General features: G+C 34.2%; 1 protein-coding gene across 5 annotated transcripts in view; it reads right to left on the bottom strand.

The window, feature by feature from the left end:
* LOC129228172 (TGF-beta-activated kinase 1 and MAP3K7-binding protein 2-like) overlaps window positions 1–21,015 on the bottom strand; it is a 303,446-nt gene extending 282,431 nt beyond the window's left edge. For all 5 annotated transcript variants that reach the window (XM_054862828.1, XM_054862824.1, XM_054862826.1 and 2 more), the window contains exon 1: window positions 20,851–21,015. The gene's annotated coding sequence lies outside the window, so the exon portion shown is untranslated. The remainder of the gene's footprint in view (window positions 1–20,850) is intronic.
* Window positions 21,016–21,080: the final 65 nt, after the last annotated feature.

Raw genomic sequence — 21,080 nt, 5'->3', positions numbered from 1 at the left:
TTACCAAATATGGTCTTACAATCACGTTTTTAAGACTTCTATTTCAAAAAATATTCGGGCAAGTGCCCCCGAACCTCCTTCCTTAAATATCATCAAAAATTACGTTTTTCAAACATGAATTTAGAAAGTTAAAATAGTCTCTGAACCATTTCTAATATCATAGAATACTGCTTAGGTTTTTAGGATTTTATTTTGGAAAATTTTCCAGGGAGGAGATCCAGAATTCCCTTTTTGTAAAAATCTTCAAAATGGTCTACAATTGCGTTTTTGGAAGTTCAATTTCAAAAAATTGGAGGTTAAAAAAAAAAAAAAAAATTCTATTTTTCCAAAAAAAAAAACGGGCGAGTAGAATCTCAGAGTTCTATCCCTTAATCTAAGGTCAATAAATATGGCCTATAATCACGTTTTAAGGCTTCAACTTCCATAAATTTCCACGGAGCCCCTTGTACCTTTTTTCCCATAATACCATGGAAAGTTTAAACATTGATAGTACAACCAAAGACCGTCTAAAATTAGGTTTTTAAAACTTGAAGTTTCAAAATGTTTCCGGGGAGAACCCGGATCCCTCTTATTAAAAGAGATATTTTCTTTCAATTTGTGCCTCCCTGAAACTACTTTCTAGTTGGGCCACTGTTCCTTTTGTCATGTTTAGAGTTTAGACAGACATAAAAATTTTATTAATTGTTCATCACTTAGATATCAGATAAATATTCAAAGTGGTTATGGCTTAGATATTAAAATATTTTCTCCTTCCAAAACGCATCATTAGCGTATCAAAAGAGCAGCTGAACTCGGAATATTTTCGAGATATGAAGTAAAAACGTACACCATATTGTGAAATTAAATATTCACACATTATTTTTTGCATAAATTAAATACCGAACGTATTTTTTTTTTTCGATTTAATTTTTGTCGACAAAACTTCTCTGCAGGTGTTAACTATATTTTCCTCGAACGCCAGAGCATAAAGGCGCTCAAAAGACATTTGCACGACGGCGCCGATCAGGCTTGGCGCGGCCCTGTCCGGAGAATGTCTGGATGTCTGGATGCCTGTAGGATGTCGTTGACGCGCATAGCGCCTAGACCGTTCGGTAGATTTTCATGAAATTTGGCACAAAGTTAGTTTGTAGCATGGGGGGTGTGATCCTCGAAGCGATTTTTCGAAAACTCGATGTGGTTCTTTTTCTATTCCAATTATAAGAACAAAAATATCATTAGATGGACGAGTAAATTACGAAATTATCATAACGTGGAACCGTAACATGGGCACAAGTCAATTGGCGAGATACGAAATTATCATAACGTGGAACCGTAACATGGGTACAATCCAATTGGCGAGAAAATTCACCAAACATTTTTTGTAAATATACAAGCGAACCAAAAGACCTATTAATTTTTCTATTACGGGCAAAGTCGTGCGGGTACCACTAGTTAACAGTAAATTTACAAACTGATTATAAGAAAATAATAATTATAAATATGTACACACTTTTTAACACTTAAAATATCCTAAACTAATAATAATATTACGGAGAGCGGCTATGAGAACTGTTCACTTGTGCCTCCAGATTTGTGTTCACAAGTGCCCCATCGACTACTTTAAAACTAATTCGCAAAAATAAAGAATTTTTAATTTAATAAAAAAATTAAACATTGTCATAAATTTACTTGAATGTTCATACAATGGTTCGTAATACTTAGATTTACATTATTAGCCCAGTCAATGAAGGTAAAAAAATAGGCTTTGTCGCAACTAAGTTAGGGAAAGCTGAATTTTTGCAGGATGTTGGCAAATAAAGTATACACTAAAAAAATACAAAGTCCCGACCCCCACCCCTCTTGCTTTCTCCCCACCCCCTCCGAAACACTGAAATAGCAGTACTATGATTATACGCTTTTTGTGTCGCAACTAATTAGAAGAAAGCTGAGTTTTGGCAGGACGTTAGTAAATAAAGAAAACACTAAAAAAACACTAAGTCCCGACCCGACACCCACCCCTCTTGCTTTTTCCTCCACCCCCCTCCGAAGCATTGCAAGAGCAGTACTATGATTATACGTTTTTCGTGTCGCAACTAATTAGGGGAAAGCTGAATTTTGGCAGGATGTTAGTACATAAAGTATACACTAAAAAGCCATAAAGTCCCGACCCTCCCCCCTCTTGCTCCCCCCCCCCCACCCTCTCCGAAACACTTAGACCATCAAGAGTCTATTTGCTGACTATTCGCTTTTCTTTTCGCAGCTAATTAAGAGAAAGCTGAATTTTTGCACGATGTTAAAACATAAAGTGTACACTAAAACCTAGACAGTCCCGACCCCAACCCCTCTTGCTGCTCCCCCCCCCCCCCCCATCCTCCCGAAGCATTGCACACTGATCAGTTCAGTACTATGATTATACGCGTACAGCTTGAAAATGTATGATGTTACCGGGTTGTTCCTTTTTTTTATTTCACGCCTAACAATATTATAACACCAGTGGTGCCCAACCTAAGGCCCAGGTGCCGTATCCGGCCCGCGAAGCTGATCCGTGTTGCCCGTTGTTTTGTGAAATGTTACAACTCGAAGAGCACGATTAATGACAATTACAAATTGTTAGCCAAATATTTAGAAACTAGTCGACCCGTGCGGAACTCCGCACTGTGCTTCGAATCGCTTTATAAGGCATTTCTTTCTTTAAAATTTTCAAAGGAAGAACATTATGAAGAAGAACCGAAAAAAAGTAAGCGCAGAAGAGAAGGCATGTAATTTCAAGCCATCAGTAACAAAACCTCGTTAAATACAACGTTGTGATAATTTGATCATCGCTCAACTGTTGGTCGTACATATTTTCAATGCAAACTTAAATATCATTAAAAGTGTGGCTGAGTAGTGACTCGTGAAAAAGCAATAATTGTGCATGTGAAAAAACAGGTTGTGGCAAATACAGTCCTGCCGATGTGAGCATCTGACGGGAAAAAAAGAAACATTAAAGAGATATTTATTGGCGCGGATTCGAATTGGCGCCATTCTAATTAACAGCCCGACACCACAACAAACCTAGCAACCTAGCAATGGCGCCTTCGTTTTCGAAAGTTATTCATTGAAGGAATGCGTAGTAAAAAACAGCCAAAAAAAATAGTAATAATAATAATAAGATCATGCTTCTATGTTTTGTCATTACCCAGCATGATACGATTTAAAATTTTTCGTAAAGCATGGAATTTGATTAAAGAATGACGAAGATCTCACGTAGCGATTGAAACAAACATTCTAGAGAAGTAATAAATTAGATTGAAAATAAGTGTTTTTATCTTTGAATATTATGAAGAAAAACTGAAAAAAGTAAACGGAAAAAAGTAAGCGCACAAGAGAAGGCATGTAATTTGAAGACATCAGTAACAAAATCTCGTTAAATACAACGTTGTGATAATTTGATCATCGCTCCCCTTTTGGTTGTATGTATTTTCAATGCAAATATAAATTTCAATAAAAGTGTGGCTGAGTGACACGTGAAAAATCAGTAATTTTGCATGTGAAAAAACAGGTTGTGGCAAATACAGTCCAGCCCATGTGAGCATCTGACCGGAAAAAGAAGAAACATTAAAGATATTTAGTGGCACGGATTTGAACTGGCGCCATTCTGATTAACAGTACGATGCTCCAACAAACCTAGCAACTGTGCCTTCCTTTTCGAATGCTATTCATTGAAGGAATGCGTAATAAAACACAGTAAAAAAGTTTTTCGCCGAAAAAAATATAATAAGATCATGCGTCTATCTTTTTTCATTAGCCAGCATGATACGATTTAAAATTATTCGTAAAACATGGAATTTGATTAAAGAATGAGGAAGACCTCACGTAGCGATTGAAACAAAAATTCTAGAGAAGTAATAAATTGGGTTGAAAAAATAAGTGTTTTTATTTTTGAATATTCAACAATTTCCCATAATAGGCTTATTTAACCTGTACGGCTTAAAAGCCCGTACTTCTTTTTCTTTTAATCGAACACTTAAAATTCAAAACCAAAACCAGTTGAACTGATTCCGTTTTAAGTGTAATTTTTCGAACGTAGACAAAATGTGTTTTTTTTTTTTTTTTTTTCAGCCGAAAGCAGAGGAGTAGAAAATGACTTCTTACTAATGAAGTTGATAATAATTTTAATGTTTTATATCGTATTCGAATAAATAATTAAAGATTTACTGGTTGAAACTCGTAGTTTTAATTTGGCGTAGTATTTTTTCATTTGTACAAAAGGTTGAAGACTGCTATTAGAAACATCTACATTTCAGCATACAATGAAAATGTTTCTCTGTACAAAAATGACTTCCTTTATGTAAATCTAATACTTTTTTATGCTTATATTATGCTGAGTGATCTGAATGTAGTCAGAGCTTTAAAAAAAGGAAGAATACCCTTCGATTAACAGTCAACTTATCTTAATGATAACTGTAGCTTGCATAATGGAGTCGAAACCCCAAGTAGCATTCCCACTTCATTTATTTTTTTACGTGTGTATGTTATGAGTACATGTAATGCGTAATACTAATATAAATTTGATATTATGTCGAAGAGCCCAAGCTTGCCCGAAGTTCATATAGTTTATAGCCGAACGCTCTACTGAAAAAAACTTATCAATTTAACCAAACAACAAATTCCGGTGCTTTTAAACTTTATTAAAATATGAACACACACACACACACAGGTTTTTTTTTTTTCTTTTTTTTTTTGCCGAAAGCGACGTAAAAAATTGGAAAACTGCATTAGAACTTTGCTAAAAAAAAATGCATAAGAACTACAGGCTGCATCAAGGTTTTCAAACAGCAAGGGGTGTTTTCGAAAACTTGATTTTTCGACCGTAAGTCTATTTTTCATCATTAGCCAGCCTGATAAGTTTTAAAATGAGAAGGGAACAATATAGAACATAAGATATTGAAGAGAAATGTTTTTATTGTTGAAAATTTTTACAATTCGTTACCGCAGGCAGCTTGAACCGTTATGACTTAGATGGCAGCACATGTTCATCATTTAACAGCACGGTTAAAATACAAAATAAATTGAACTATGCTCTATTTTAAGCGTAGCTTTTCGAATGTAGTAAAAATGTGATAAGCTATTTTTTTTTTGCAAAAAGTAGAAAAAATATATATTTTACCCTTTAAATTGAGGTAGTATATTTTTTATTTGTACAAAGAGTCAAAAACTCATTAGAAGAATATATATTTCAATATATGATTTATTATTTTTTTCTGAACAAAAAACAATTCTATTATAGTCTGAAATCTTAAACCTGTTACTTATATTTTCGCTTACATTATGCTTTAATTTTCTTACCAGAGCCAAAGCTTTAAAAAAAAACAAAAAAAAACTTACAATTCAGAAGCAATTTAGCACAAAGTCGCATCAAGTTTTCATAACAGCAAGTAGCATTTCCTTCTCATTTATTCTATTCCCTCATATTTGTTATTCACTTCATTAAGTGTTCATGCAATGCGCGATATTTTTCTAGTTTTTTGATGCAGATTGTCCGGACGTGGGCCCGAACGCTCATTCTCCTGGTTACGAGGAGAACGCGCTGCCAATCAAGCTATTCAGCTCTGTTGGTCATAGTGCAAGTTAAAGTTATAAGTTTAACCGAAAACCTCATTCAGGTTCTTTAAAACTGGTTTTTCGGCTGAAAAAAACAATTTTTAGACCGTGGGTCTATTTTTCGTCAGTAGCCAGCAACATAAGCTTTAAAATAAAGTGTAAATCAAAGAAATCGATCAAGAATTGAGGAAAATCTGGCGTAGAAACCAAAAACAGGCTACAGAAATAATATATAAGGATTGGTTTCTGAAAACATTGTTGGGGGACCACTGTTATACACAAATTATGAAACATACACTTTTTATGTAGCTCAGTTTGCACCATTTTACCAACTTAATCAGATGCAGAAATCTCACAACAAAAACAAAAAAGTAACTTCAACAAATTAATAGCTTTTTATCATTACGTCTTGGAAAGAAATGTTTGAACAAAATTTATAGATATGATAATAGTCATTTTCTTGAAATGGATCAAAAATGTAATGACGTTCACTTAAAGTATTTACTACCATAATGGAATTATTTGTTACAAAAGCTTATAATTCGTTTGTGTCGGCGATAGTCTACAAAATAATGTTAATGCTTGGCTAACTATTTAAGCTTTAAATAAATCAGGAATAGTATATTTGAACTGATTTTTTTCTCGCAGCGGATATTATTAACGTTTAATATTACTTTTGGTTTTTATTTTTAAGTCTTATATAAGGGGCCATCTTCTAATATTTCGTTGGTTTGGTCCGAAATATTGTTACAGTGCATTTCACTACAGTGTCCACACATAGACGTGCAATCGAACCTAGCTTAACGACAGATACTGTTTGAAACACATAATCTTTTCAATCGCAAGATACTAATTGGAGAAGTTCACTTGAAGCAGAGGCAATCTTCATGAACTTAGGAACCAGTCTGTTGCATGAAGTATAATGCCAACCCCACTTTTCTGGGGGAAGTTTAAAACCTAACCGAGTTTGAATCTGGTGTTGACCCTAAAAACTCTGGTGGAAACCTTAAAAAGATATTGACGAGTGACGTCTGAAGTTGGTGGAAGTTTTGATGAATCAAAAGTGGACTTTAAGGACATTTTTGTGATTACTTGCTTTTTACAAACATTTATTCAAATTTGGTTAGATTTTAAACTTCCAGCAGAAGAATGGGTTTGAAAATATATTTCAAGCAACAGGCTGATTCCTAAGATCATGACAATTACCTCTCTGCTCCAAATGAAATTCTCCTACTAATATCTTCCAACTGTAAAACATTGTGTTACAAACTGTAGTTGTCATAAAACTGGGTTCGATTATACGTCTATGTGTGGACACTGTAGTAGAATGCATTGTAAAAATATTTCAGACCAAGCTAACAAGCTGTTAAATGACCTCTTATAAAAGAAACATTGTAGTTATAATAACTTTTTTTTTTGAATGCAACCTGTTTTTCAGAAACCAGTTGCTACATAGTCCTCGAGTTGTAACATTTCGCAAAACAACGGTTCACACTGATCAGTTTCATGGGCCGGATGTGACCCGTGGGACGTAGGTTGGGCACCACTGGTTTATAATATTGTAAGAAGTGAAATAAAAAAAAGGAATACTCCGGTATCATCATTAGTTTTCGAGCTGTAAGTGTATAATCATAATACTGCTATTGCAATGTTTCGGACGAGGCGGAGGGGGAAGCATTAGGGGTAGGGACTTTGTGTTTTTTTAGTGTATACTTAGTATACCAACATCTTGTGAAAAAAAATCAGCTTTCCCCTATTTAGTTGGGACGCGAAAAGCGTATAATCATAGTACTGCTCTTGCAATGTTTCGGAAGGGAGGGGGGGAGAAAGAGGGGTGCGGGTCGGGACTTTGTCTGATTTTAGTGCATACTTTTTGTTCTAACATCTCGAAAAGCATCCGCTTTCCCTAAATTCGTCGCGACACGAAAAGCGCATAATCATAGTACTGCTCTTGCAATGTATCGGAGGGGGTAAAGAGGAAAGCAAGAGGGGTGGGGATCGGGGCTTTTTACTTTTTTAAAGACTACATTACGTACTAACATCCTGCCAAAATTCAGCTTTCTCTTCATTAGTTGCGACACGAAAAGCGTACAATCATAGTACTGTTCTTACAGTGTTTCGGAGGGGGTGAGGGAGGGGGGGGAGGAAGAGTGGTGGGGGTCGAAACTTCTTACGTTTTTGAAGAATACATTGTGTACTAACATCCTGCCAAAATTCAGCTTTCTCCTAATTAGTTACGACACAAAAAGCGTATAATCATAGTACCGCTATTGCAATATTTCAGAGGGGTTGGGGGGAAAGCAAGAGGGGTGGGGGTCGGGACTTTGTATTTTTTTAGTGTATACTTTATGTACTAACAACCTGCCAAAATTCAGCTTTCCCCTAATTAGTTGCGACACGAAAAGCGTATAATCATAGTACTGCTCTTGCAATGTTTCGGAGGGGGTGGGGGAGAAAGCAAGAGGGGTGGGGGTCGGGACTTTGTATATTTTTAGTGTATACTTTATGTACTAATAACCTGCAAAAATTTAGCTTTCCCTAAATTAGTTGCGATACGAAACCTTTATTGACTGGGCTATTACCAGTTAGTTTTAAAAATCTTAACTTGTGCAGAAGACTGATAAATTTTTTTCAACACCTGCTAAAACAAAGTTGCCACCACAGAAACATAAAATGACTCATTACTCTAAAAGTTTGTCCAAGAGGTACAACTAGTACTGTCCTTATTTGAGAATTTTTCCAGATTTTTTGCTTGAAGTGATCTTAGTAAAACATACCATGTTCACATGTGCCTCATGTTCACATGATCCCCCTTTTCCCCTACATGATTTATTTGTTACAACACTCAATAATTGTAGATAATCCAAAAATCTTCATATTAAGATTAATTCTGAAGCTGCCAATCGATCTAAAATTAAAAATTGAGCCAAGAAATGTAGTTATAGTAAAAGCTAATCGTACAAAACTATATACCGCCGCATCTTGTGTAAAATATACTCCAGACGTACATGTACATGACCTCTCTCTGCAATCTAGAGCAATATTTTTGTTGAAATTTTTATGATGAAATTTAAGATTTGTTATTGAGGATTTTTTTTAGAATTAAAGTATTTCAATTTTTATAAACTCTGAAATTAAGTTGAGTTGCCACCCACCAGATGGGTGTCCCCCGGGAGGGGGACCGCCCCCTCTCAAGAAAAGTTTTTTGAATTTGCAAAAAAGTTTTTTTTCTTTTTCTCTCTAAAAACTCGTTCTCTAACCCTTTTATGTGCTTTCAAAAATTGAAAGCACAGAATTTGATCAACATCTATTTTTTAAACATTAAAGGGGAGCAAATTATTCATTTTCAATTTTTTTTTTTCTTAAATGGGATTTTTAAGTAGTTTCACTGTAGAAATCGTAACTATTGGGTAATTTGATTTTCAAATTGAATTTCTAACGTTGTATAAATCTTAGATTTACAATAAAATACAACGTGAAAATTTCTTAAAAAGGAATTAATATTTCAATCTCTGTTTAGGGGTTTTTCTCCCTTCTCATGAGGGAAGGGGATGATTTGAAAATATAAAAAAAATAAAGAAATAAGCCGGAGTCGGACGCTTAAAAATCCTGGAGTCGAAGTCGACAATTTTTCTTCCAACTCCGCAGCCCTGATAAAATCGTCGTCAAAAAATTCGTTTTTTGGACTTAATCTCGGAAAAATTCAACATGTTTCCGAATTCCAACCCCCCTCCCCAATGTTTCCAAAGATCGTCAAAACTTTCGCTTTTAGGGTTTCAATTGCGAAAAAATTTACTGAGTAGCACCTCCGAAAATTACTGAAGAAGGACCCCCAAACCTCTCCTCCCACGAACATTACTAAAGGAAAATTTTGTAGCTTCAATTGAAAAGGATCTTCTAAAACCTGCGTTTTAGAGGCTAAATTCAAAACTTTTCCTAGGCAATATGTCTCCCTCCTCTCGTCAATATCATCAAAGACTGTCTTAAATTCAGCTTGCAAGGCATGAATTTCGAAAAGTTTCTGGAGGAGAGCTTCCGAAAACTCCACTCTCTAACATTATTGAAAGTCAACCAAAATTAAGTTTTTGTAGCTGCAATTGGGAAAAATTGCCGGTCCCAATTCAATACCAAAAATGGTTTACAATCGTGTTTTAAAGATTTCTATTTCGAAAAATTCCAGGGGATTGGCCCTGAATCTCTCTTCCCCCCAAACCGAATATCGTCTAAAACTGCGTTAAAAAAAAAAACATATATATGTATATATATAACGATTAACGACTATTCTGTAACTTTCTAGTGATAGAGCCGTTGCTCAACTACTTCGTTCCTTACTACTAAGCACAGACAGCTTCAGAAATTTAATTTACACAACTTCAATATTTTCTCACAAATAGCATCGCCAATTTCATATATGTCTTTAGTAGCATCAAGCTTTCTTGCTTGTAATTCTAACAATGTATTTTCTCTAAGAAGATTTCCAGTCTAAGAACATATTTGATCACAAACGTGATTTAAAAATAATTAATTAAAATATCGGTATCAATATGGAAAATGATAAAAGAAACGTGGGGGAGGGGGCATGAAAAGGATCAAACAATACATTATAGGGTAAAAAAACATGATAAATCAAATTTAAAAAAAAAATCTTACCAGTTTTTTAAACAATTATTTTAAACGGTGTAATTTCATTCTTAACGCTTTTGCACATGACATCACAAATGATGAAATGCCGGCACATCAGCTTAAGATCAGCCATTTTGGATCAGAGCGCGTGTTTGCCTTTTCTAAAGAGTTATCGCGTTTGGTGATTGTTCACTGCGAGCGAGCGGCACACACGTGAATTGTTAATTAAATAAAATATTATTGACGGAAAATTTGGCGAAACACGAAACTTTGCTGTGGCAACCCTAGATCCGCAACAATGAAAAATCCGATCCAAAATGGCTAACCTTAAGCTTATGCGTCGGTCTATCTATATAGCGGCTCTAGTCATTCATAGAGGGTAATATTTGATTCGCTTCTTGATTATCATAACGTGGAAACGCGGTAGACAGATGTGCCAAAGTACATTTGTGATGTCATGAAGACCACGCCTTATTTTCAAAATCGGACACTTTAAAAAATTAATTGAAAATTAAGTGTTGGGAAAATGAAAGTTTTTTCTTGCTCCATGATATTTTTATTTTTGGTTTTTCTATCAATTTCAGTGTCTAAAAGTAATACTTTTGACTGCAGGAAACAAGAATTTATATTTTTTAAAAACCTGCGATTTCACTTCGGATGTGACCGACTGCCCCCCCCCCCTTCCGCCGTAACGACGCTACTGATATAAGAACCAGAAAATTTTGTTTTTCAGTAGTGAAATGAACATTTTAAGTTCATCTACAACATTCCTATAAAAATGTGCAGGATATAGATGATTTCTATTGTTGTATTATCGTTTTTTTGCATGTTCGAAAACGACTTCTGAGAGAGTTTCATGTTATTGTCCAAGAAAATTTTTAATCTTTCCTTTTTAGACAATGAACAGAATAGGAATGTTTGCATTTTTCCTGAATGGGGTACAAACGTTTTTGAGTCAACTTCAGGACCATAAAGCAGTGTTTTTTATCATACTTTTTTTGCTGAAAAAATTATTATTGCTGTTTAATTTTTTTCAGTATTTTCAGGGGTTTTTTTTCCAAATTTTATTTAAAAAATGAAATATTTATTATTGAAAAATTGTACAAACTTAGTGTTGTTTCTGTAGCAGCTAATTATTTATTTTTTCCTAGCTATTGCAAACATCATTTCTTACAAAAAAAAAAAAAAAAAAAAAAACACACACACACACACACACACAGGGGTTTCAATCAGATTCAAAAACATTGAAGTTCTTTAAATTTACAAGGGCCAAACTCGATATTCAGCAACTTTTATTATTGTCAAAAAATATGAATTTCAGAAGTATCACTTTGAATGCGGGTATGTGAGTACATGTATCTATTAATTTGAGTTATCAAAAAGACATTGATCAGTAAGAGTATAAGGAAATTGTTTGAATTCCATTACAATAAATTATAGTTACAAAATGAACAAAATTTTGAAGTCCCTAGAAGTTTGTTGTAACCGAATTCCACTGTAGTTATTTTTTACTGAATAAAAATTGCTCTACTGATATACACAGAATCATACTGAAATGTTATAAGAATAGAGGGGGAGGAAAAAAGGCACTGGTGCCCTTGATTATTTTTTGAAGTTAGCATATTTCACTCGTAGTAAGTCATAATGTTGAACAAAAATAGATATCCATTAAGGTAACCATCTTAAAAAAAAAAAAACTTGTAATAGGCACAATGCTGTAGTTGGTGGGAGGGAAGAGAGAGGGGGTGGGGGTTACACCGTCCCTCAAAATATTTGTTTTTTCATTCCTTCAGTTGTAAAAAAAAGCAAATATAGTCAATCACCAGTTCTTTTGGTGAATCCCCCTAAACCCTAAGGCGAGTCCCCTAAAATATGTTTTCCATCTGAATGAACAGCCACATAATAATAGATTAACATTACAATAAATCACTTTTAAATTTAGTCTTATTAGCTTTTCCTATCCCCCTCCCCTCAAAGAGATCGGTGGACGTATGTTTTAACCAAAATTTTTTGAGCCTGCCTAATTTTTTTCCATAAGTCACACCAAGGGAAGGGAGGAGGGTAACCTCTCCAGGACCCTTGGTTTTAACAGTATTGATGTTCAATGTACCTCTCCCCAAGGAAAGTAAATTCTGTCTGCGACAGTGCATTGTGTAGAAGGCGCAGTTGTTTAGATTCTCGTTTCATTACAAAACCAAAATCTTTTTAAAAAATTTTATTGTAAAAAATGCAATAAGTAAACTATATATATATTTTTACTGTTGTTGCTGTTTTTATTGAAAAATTCATCCAATATAACAAAAGACAAATTTCATTTCACAGCATATCACTCACTTGAATATTAATTCAATCGTTATTTTTAGAAACGTTGGTTATATTACATTTTTGAATGTATTGTACTTTTTTGTTGCTTCCCAACTAGCACAGTAAGATAAGAGGCTCATGGTTGCCAAATTCAAAATTTTCAAATATGGGATAAGCTACCAGCAGGTCCTGAACTGCGCATTCGCAGACCCCTCAATGCGGGGAAGGGGACACATCCTTAAAGGGACCTAAAGACATAAGAAATTGAGAAAAAAGGTAGCATTAAGACTTATAACATTGCAAATATACCCCGCTGGCCTCTGGGGAGAGGTCCTACAGATTTTGTTGCCCCCAGGGGTCCCAAAAGTTGTAGATTCATGACTGGCTACCGGTGCCAATGGTAGGGGGTTTGTAGCACTACATAACTATATTGACTAATGTATATACAGATGTACAGAAGAAAGAAAAGCAAAAAATTGTACAATGCATCTTGATACAATATTGTGCTGATTAAATTAACAGTTCTTTTAAAGTATTTTTTAAGTAAATATTTATCATTAATTATTTAACATTGATTAAAGTCAGTGCTCGATTTCAGGCGGAACGCGGCGGAACGGCGTTCCGGAACCTCTCTCTGTAAAAAAACTAAATTATTTGAAAACAGTTAAAATTCTTTGTCAGTGAGTAGACTCATCCGCCGCGGCGCACGTGCAGTATAGCTTCCTCCCCTCCAGGTTAGAGATAGACTCGTCCGTCTGGCGTCTATTCCACATTTCGTTCATCACTAGATGCTCAGTTGCTCAGTCGTAGTCCCGTAGTCAGGAGTCCGTGTTGTCCTGTACTGTACTCTACTACGCGCTACCCACTTGCACACACGGTCGTCTTTTATTTATCTCTGTTACGTTACTTAGGTTAGTTGTGTTGAAGTTTATCAATGTATGCGAGTGTGATTGTTGTGAAATAAGATGAACAAAAAGTTAACCGATTTTTTTTTACCCTCGGGTGATACTAAGAGACTTAAGCGAACCATTGATTGTGAAGACAACCTCACGCAACCATCTTCAACGACCTTACAACTGTCAACTAGCACTGAAAAGGTAACCAGTTCAGATTCTGACGAACATCACTCTAAAGAACAAGGACAAAAGGTTGAGTGTAACGACAATGCCTTGCCAGATTGTTGGACTAATTTTCAAAAAACTGATTTTTGCGAAAAATATGACTGGTTGTTAATTAAAAATGGAAAGTTAGGATGCAGTACTTGAAAAGAAGTAGGGATCTTATCTGTTAAGAAAAAAACAGGTATGAAAATTTCAAAAGAATGGGCAAATGTTGAAATAGACAGTTATGGTGACACTAAACAGAAAAAGCAAACGTCTTTAAGGAAAAAGATTTTTGACCACAAAGAGAGTGCTGGTCATAAGGCAGCTGCTGAAATCCTAATCGAAAGTAAAGACGGAAAACTGGAGAAAACTATTTTGAGACAGAACTCTCATGAAAAAGAAATAACGGGGAAAATTTTCCGAACGGCGTACAAGGTTGTTAAAGAAAATCAGTCTTTTAACAATTTTGAAACGGAAGTTGATTTGCAAGAATTAAATGGGATTAACATGGGTCGCATTTTACACTCAGACAAAGCCTGTGCTAAAATTGCTTTGCATATCAGTAAGGAAATGAAGAAAACCTTTGTAGATGAAATCATTAAGAATGATACAAAACTTGGTTTGATAATTGATGAATCCACGTCCTTAAGTAATAAGTCAAGTTTAATAGTATACGTTCGGTGTTCTTTGCCTAAAACCGGTATGAGTGGCTCCACTAACGTCTTTTTGGATCTAATAGAACTAGATGGCGTTACTGCTAGAGCTGTTTTTGACTCTTTGATGAACTGTCTTCGGTCTAATGGACTATCTGACGTATTTTTAAGTAATAATTTAACAAGCTTAACTTGTGATGGTGCTGCTACTATGATCGGTAAGCACAAAGGCGTTGCAACATTATTTCGTGAGAAATTTCCTTCTGTTATTGTTTGGCACTGTGCAAACCATAGACTTGAGCTGTCAGTGTCAGACGTTATTAAATCTGTTTCAGAAGTTAATAGGTTTAAATCTTTTATTGACAAACTCTATGTTGTCTATCATGCTTCACCAAAGAACAGCAGGGAACTTCGAAGCTGTGCAACTCTTTTGGATACAGAAATGTTAAAAATTGGAAGAGTCTTGAGCACCCGTTGGGTGGCATCTAGTTTTAGATCTGTGTCAGCTGTTTGGACGTCATATGAAGCATTAGTCGAACACTTTAAAGAAGCTTCAAATGACCCATCTAGAGACAGCAAAGATAAAAGTACTTTTTCCGGACTTCTTAACAAAATCACAGAAACTAATTTCATTCTAGACCTGGGATTGATGGCAGATGCTTTGCAAGAACTTTCAGAACTAAGTGAAGCTTTACAACATCGTAATGCAGATTTGAACTATGCGAACAGAAAATTGCTAATCACAGTTGGTTTATTTGAAGAAAGAAAAACAGTTCCAGGGTCCTACTCAACAATGGCTCAAGAAGCAGTAAACAACTTGTCTTTTTTCGGAGTTCCTCTCCACACAAAAGAAGGGAGATCAGACAATCAGCCGTTGAACCCCAAAATATTTTACGAGGCCCTTAAAACTTCTATTGAAACGAGACTACTTGATGACAAAGATGTTGAGTTAGCTACAACTCTTGAAGTTATGGATACCAAAACCTGGCCGACGAAACTCCCAATAACTTTTGGGGAAAATGAAATGAGGAAACTTGCTTCCAGGTTCAAACTTAACGAAAGACAGTTAATTACAGGTTTACGCGAATATATCTACTCCAGAGAGTTACCAGAAAGCCTCAATCCTGTAAAACAATCAATTGACTCGGTTGCCATTTCATCAAGTGAATGTGAAAGAGGATTCTCTCAGATGAACTTAATAATTACACCGCTGCGATCTTCACTCAACATAAGAACGGTTTCTGGCCTGATGTTTTTGAAAATTAATGGACCTCCTCTTAGACTGTTTGATCCAGAGAAGTATGTTAACTCTTGGCTGGTTTCTGGACACCACTCGGCGCTAGCTGTCAAGAGTAAGGAAAGATCAAGAGAAGGCAAATACGAAGAAAACATGATGAAGTTTTGGAGTATATTTTAAGAACAATTTTTGAAACAGTTATGTTGTATTGTTTTACTGCTTTTCATTATGTTTATTAAAAAGTTTGAGTTCAATAAAATATTTCTTTCTTTTTAACCGAATACTCCCTTTCTTACGTGGTTGGCAGTTTGACTTGTTGATTGACTGTGTTAAAGTGTTGATGTTGCTGACTGAAATTTCTTCTTACTTGATTAGTCAAAATATTTGTTTCAAGCCTTACTTTTTGAACACTAAACTATTGTTGATTGAGAAGTAAAAACAGCCTAAAATGCGTAATTTTAAACTGAAATTTTGAAAATTTTCCGAGAGCCCCCGGACCCCCCTTTAGCTGGGGAGGGGGGTATGGATACCCCTCAGACCCCCCGGTGTGTCCGCCCTTAACAGAGTTCCGGTACCTCAATTTTTAGAAATCGAGCACTGATTAAAGTATATATTTATCAAAAAACTCATAGATGCCTAACCATTTTGAACATACAGCAATATGCAATTGAAAGTTAATTAACTAAACAACACTTATTTCCTACCAATTCCTATAAAAAGGTATGGTTTTGAATTTAAATAATCAATATTCTTTTACTCAATATCAATTATTGAATTCAAAACAAATTCATTTTTTTATTAAATTCTTTTTTTGTTAAAAATTTTCCATATCTTAAATCTCCAAGCTATTCTGACCATTTTTGCAATTGGATGTATGTATGCATCTAGGATTAGCGATTGCGCAAATAGCGGTATTGTGGGGTCAAATGGTAGTAACATACGTTATAGAATTATATATTTCCTGTTTGGACTTTTACATACCAACATATCTTCTTGCTTTTCGGTCAGTAAGAAACAGTTTTTTTTTAAAGTATTTCTAACACTGGAAATGGATATTGAACTACAAAATTTCAAAGCCTGCTTTCATCAGCTATTGATGTAAAGTTTTGTTCTGGCTGACATTCTAATACCTATACAGGGGCGATTCAGATGCAAATTGGGTCTGCTTTGTCACCCCTTCTCAAAATTCCAGTTGGTAAAGCAACCACTTCAGAAAAATTCATATCTTAAAATGAGACCTGTCACAAAATTTCATTTGTTAAAACAGACCATTCATCACTTTTAAGCTTAATCAATTAGTTTGAAAGGGTCCATCGGTAAAAAACCTCCAGCTTCCAAGCCATTTTCAGTGACCTTTGAACCAAAGAGATTTCAGATGAGATTTATTACAGCTAAACATGCAATTTAATTCATATCTTAAAATTAGACTGGTCACAAAATTTCATTTGTTAAAACCAGGGACGAATTCAGGAGAGGGCAGGCGGAGCTACTGCCCCGGGGCCTCCACAATAAAATTTTTACAAAATATATCTTCCTAACTTTCACAGGTCAGCAAATTTTAAAATTTTTCTCCCTGACATTTTTTTTTTCTGTATATCTACAAAGAATGCTTGCACAAAAATAATATTATTATCGATATATCAGAAAGCTCTGATTGCAAGTATCCATTTAGTATCAATTTTTTACTTGCGCGAGCATTTCAGTGGCAATATATTTTTTTTATTCATTTAATTTGTAATTTCTACCTCTCAGTTAAAGAGAAATAAAGTTTTAAAAAATCAAAAAATGGTTAACTTCGCAGGTCATATTTACATTTTCTCGCTTTTTGAGCTCAAAAATTTTAAAATTATTTGACAAAATGACTTGAATGGAAATTTTTTAACAAAAATATCTATTGAAAACATTTATTCTCTCCTGCTTCCTTCTTTTTTTGACAGTTTTTAATAATAACAAAGAATTCGGAATCAATCATTAAAAATCTGTTATCATTTTCTATTAGCAATAGATTGCATGGAGGCGCTCTTTTTTTTTTTTTAACCAAAGAAAGGATTTAGCTCTTTAAGTTGGTGAAACCCCTTTAATATATCGCTTGAAATTTATTATATACTGAATGTATTAAGGTTACAAGAAATGAAAAGCAAAATTTTAGTGTTCTTGATGTTACAAAAATCAATTTCAAAAATGCCATTTACAAAACTCGCGATCATAAAAATAGTCAAATATCGCACATGATTTAGTGAATACATCTGTGATCCTTAAATTCATTCATTCAGTTTTTTCCTCACAGTAATTTATTATTTTGGTAGTGGCGTTTTCAAAATGGAATCGTGTTGTAATTTAAGTTCATTTTTCACAAATTGAAACGAAAAATTCTGTTCCAAAGAAGATAAAAAGAAATAAAATTGTGTTCTTATGTAACACATTTGAACGAAAAGAAAAGGCGCCGTTGCAACAAAAAGGCGTCTAGAGTCTAGACAAAATGGATATTTCCGTAAAGTGGATAACCTTAAAAGTACATAACTTTTAAAATGAAATGTATGTTTAGATATAAATAAGAAACAGTAATTTTAAGTTTATTAATTATAATAATAATAATATAAAAAAAATAAGTAGCAGGATGCATTTTACTATTAAAGTGCTGATCGAAAATATCGGATATATACATATATATCAAAATATTCGGATATGCATCAAAGTATCGGATATTTTTGAAAATATGATGATCTTTTTGAACCCTGATTAGGGGCCTTCACTCCTTCGTTGCCGCGGGGCGTCCATACTTCCAAATCCGGTCCTGGTTAAAACAGATCTTTCATCACTTTTAAGCTTAATCAATTACAGTGAAACCTCCCTTAACGGACACTCCCGAATAACGGACACCTCTAATTAACGGACATTTTTGCAAGTCCCAGTCCCTCAGTATAGGCCATTCCATGTAATTCACTCTGAATAACGGACACTCCGAATAACGGACAGTTATTTCAAAAAAATTTCCCTTGCGATCGTAGCACTTCCGTTTTTTTTTTCTTTTCACAGAATATCTTAGTAACTGCTTGCCTTACAAAGCTTTTCATCCTCCACAGCTGATATTCTCCACCCTCCCCCCCCCCCCCCCCCCCCCCCGTCATTTCCTTATCACTGTTTCTTGGAATTAAAAGGGTGGCAATGGGCAGAGGCAGCGATTGGGGCTTAAAAGTGGGGGGCAGAAAAAAAAAACTAAAAGACATGGTACTTTTTGCAATCAGCGAAAAATAAAAAAGGAAAAAAAGTCATAATTTTGTTACGGCTAGTTTTGAGAGTTTTGAAGCAGATAAGTGAAAACTGATGTCAGTCTAACAATTAACATACGTTTTTCTTAAGATTTTAATGAATTTTGTACACAATAACTATTCAAAAGTTAAGATAAAAAAGAGGAAACTGGGTGTTTTTTCTAACTGGGGCTCTCGGGAGATGCAATTGAGCAGACCGACGCCGGTAGTAGTCGGCTTTATGGCGCCGTGGTCCGTGGTTTCGTTGGGTTGTTTAATTTTTAGACATGAAAAAGATTTGCCCATATTCAAGGTCATATTGGCAACTGTCAATCATGCAATAGTGATACTCGAGATAAAATAAATAAATTAACCATAAAAAAATTGCACAAGTAGAGAATTTTCGGAAGCACTGAAATACAGTAAAGAATTGAAAAACTTTTTCCTGAGCAAAGGGGACACTGAAGGATTTGCTAAGGTAAATGATTTAAATATTTATATTGAGAAACAGTCTTGTAATGCAAAAAAGAGATGTCAAACTGTTTTAACTGATTACTTTAATTGATTAAATGCTTTTTAAGACAAGTGTGTGCTGTCAGTAAATTTTTATTAAGAAAAAACAGATTAATTACTCTTGACGTAAAATGTAGTAAACCTTTCGCAATTGTTTCGATTGTGTTCTACAAAGGGAACAACAGCCCATTTTGAAAAAGGTAAGTAGTTCCTCCTAATAGCGGACACCTCCCAATAACGGACAAAACTTCTAGTCCCTTGACTGTCCGCTATTCGAAGGTTTCACTGTAGTTTGAAAGCAGAACCTCAGTGAAAAAAACCTCCAACTTCCAAGTCATTTCCAGTGAAGTTCTTTAGACCAAAGAGATTTCAGATGAGATTCATAACAGCTAAACATGCTGTATAAAATGATTTTTTCACAAAAAAAAAAAAAAAAAAACATTAAAAAAAAAAAAATGCAAGAAATTGCACAAAACAAAAAAAGTTAACAATATTTCTTTTAATTCTTTCACAAAATGCAGACTTAAAAAATAAAACAGAAAACCTGGATCAACCTGACTGTAACAGTGGACAATAAGCATACTAATGTACTGTCATTTTGCACATATGCCAAACAAAAAAGTTGTGTGACCTGAGTGACACAAGCCAACTTCAGGAAAAGTTACCAGAACAATGATGAATAAGTAAAATGTGGCAAGTTGTGTATTTGTTGGTTTGTTCACAACATTAAGTGCTTAACTTAAGCACCATTATTTTCTCCTCATTTTAAACAAAAAAATATTTGACAAATTTATTGATCCAGCTGTATTTTCTTTATAATGCATTTAGTATTTCATCTTCATTTGTTTTGCTTTTATTAATATAATTTTTAACATGACAAAGAAATAAAACAAAAGTAAAATCAATAAGGAATAGTGACATAGCCAGAGAAAAAAAAATGGAGGAAGGGAGGCATGTTTAGTTTAAATTTATTTCTTGTGGTCAAAAAAAATGAAGATTTTTGAGTTTAAAAGGGAGATACATCTACAAATCAATCCCCCCCTCCCTGCCCCAGTGAGAAGTGTTTATATCCCAATTATATTTGGCTAAATAAATGCTCTATTTATTTACAACAACTGTTGCATTACTTTAATGCAATTCAAAAGATATTTTATGACAAACAAATGTTCAAACAAATAAAAAAGTGCTTTTTTTACTGAGAGATTTTTTTCTTTATAATTTTAACACTAAATTACATAGGCAAAGGCAAAAAACATCTATTAGTGAAAAATTTTAAAGCATTTAGCAAAATTTCATAAATCACAAACAGAGAAAGGCTACACTTAAAAAAACCTTTTCAAATTTTTTTAGATTTATTTCCTAGAATTTAATTATAGCATTAAAAATCCTTCATGAAAATAAACTTTAAATATCAGCAACATTCGTTTACTCCGCAATTTGTCAGATGCTGAAATACCAAGAGCCCACATACAGATTAATAAATGTTTGTTGAAATAAGAAATACATTCATGATGGCCCAAACATGACAAAAATCATAATTATAAAATAGCGATAACGTAAGGAAAATTGTTATTTATATTTAGCAGATCATAGAAATGCAAAATTACCTTTGATTTCATTTATTCTTTGACACAAGCATTATATTTTTGGAATCCTTACTGTTCTGAAGAAGCTCTGTAGTTTTAATGAACAGAATCAAAATTTGTTAAAATTTTTAAAAAGTAAATTTGTAATGAAACACCTCATCACCTTCACATCTTACGTATTGACGTGATTGGAGCAGACATTAAAATAATAAAAGTAAAATAAACACAGTTAACAGTTAAATAAATATAAC

This window comes from Uloborus diversus, chromosome 8 (genome assembly GCF_026930045.1).
Source record: "Uloborus diversus isolate 005 chromosome 8, Udiv.v.3.1, whole genome shotgun sequence".
NCBI lineage: Eukaryota > Metazoa > Arthropoda > Arachnida > Araneae > Uloboridae > Uloborus > Uloborus diversus.
The sequence above is the reverse complement of the archived record's forward strand: the minus strand, read 5'-3'. Positions and strand labels throughout refer to the sequence as shown.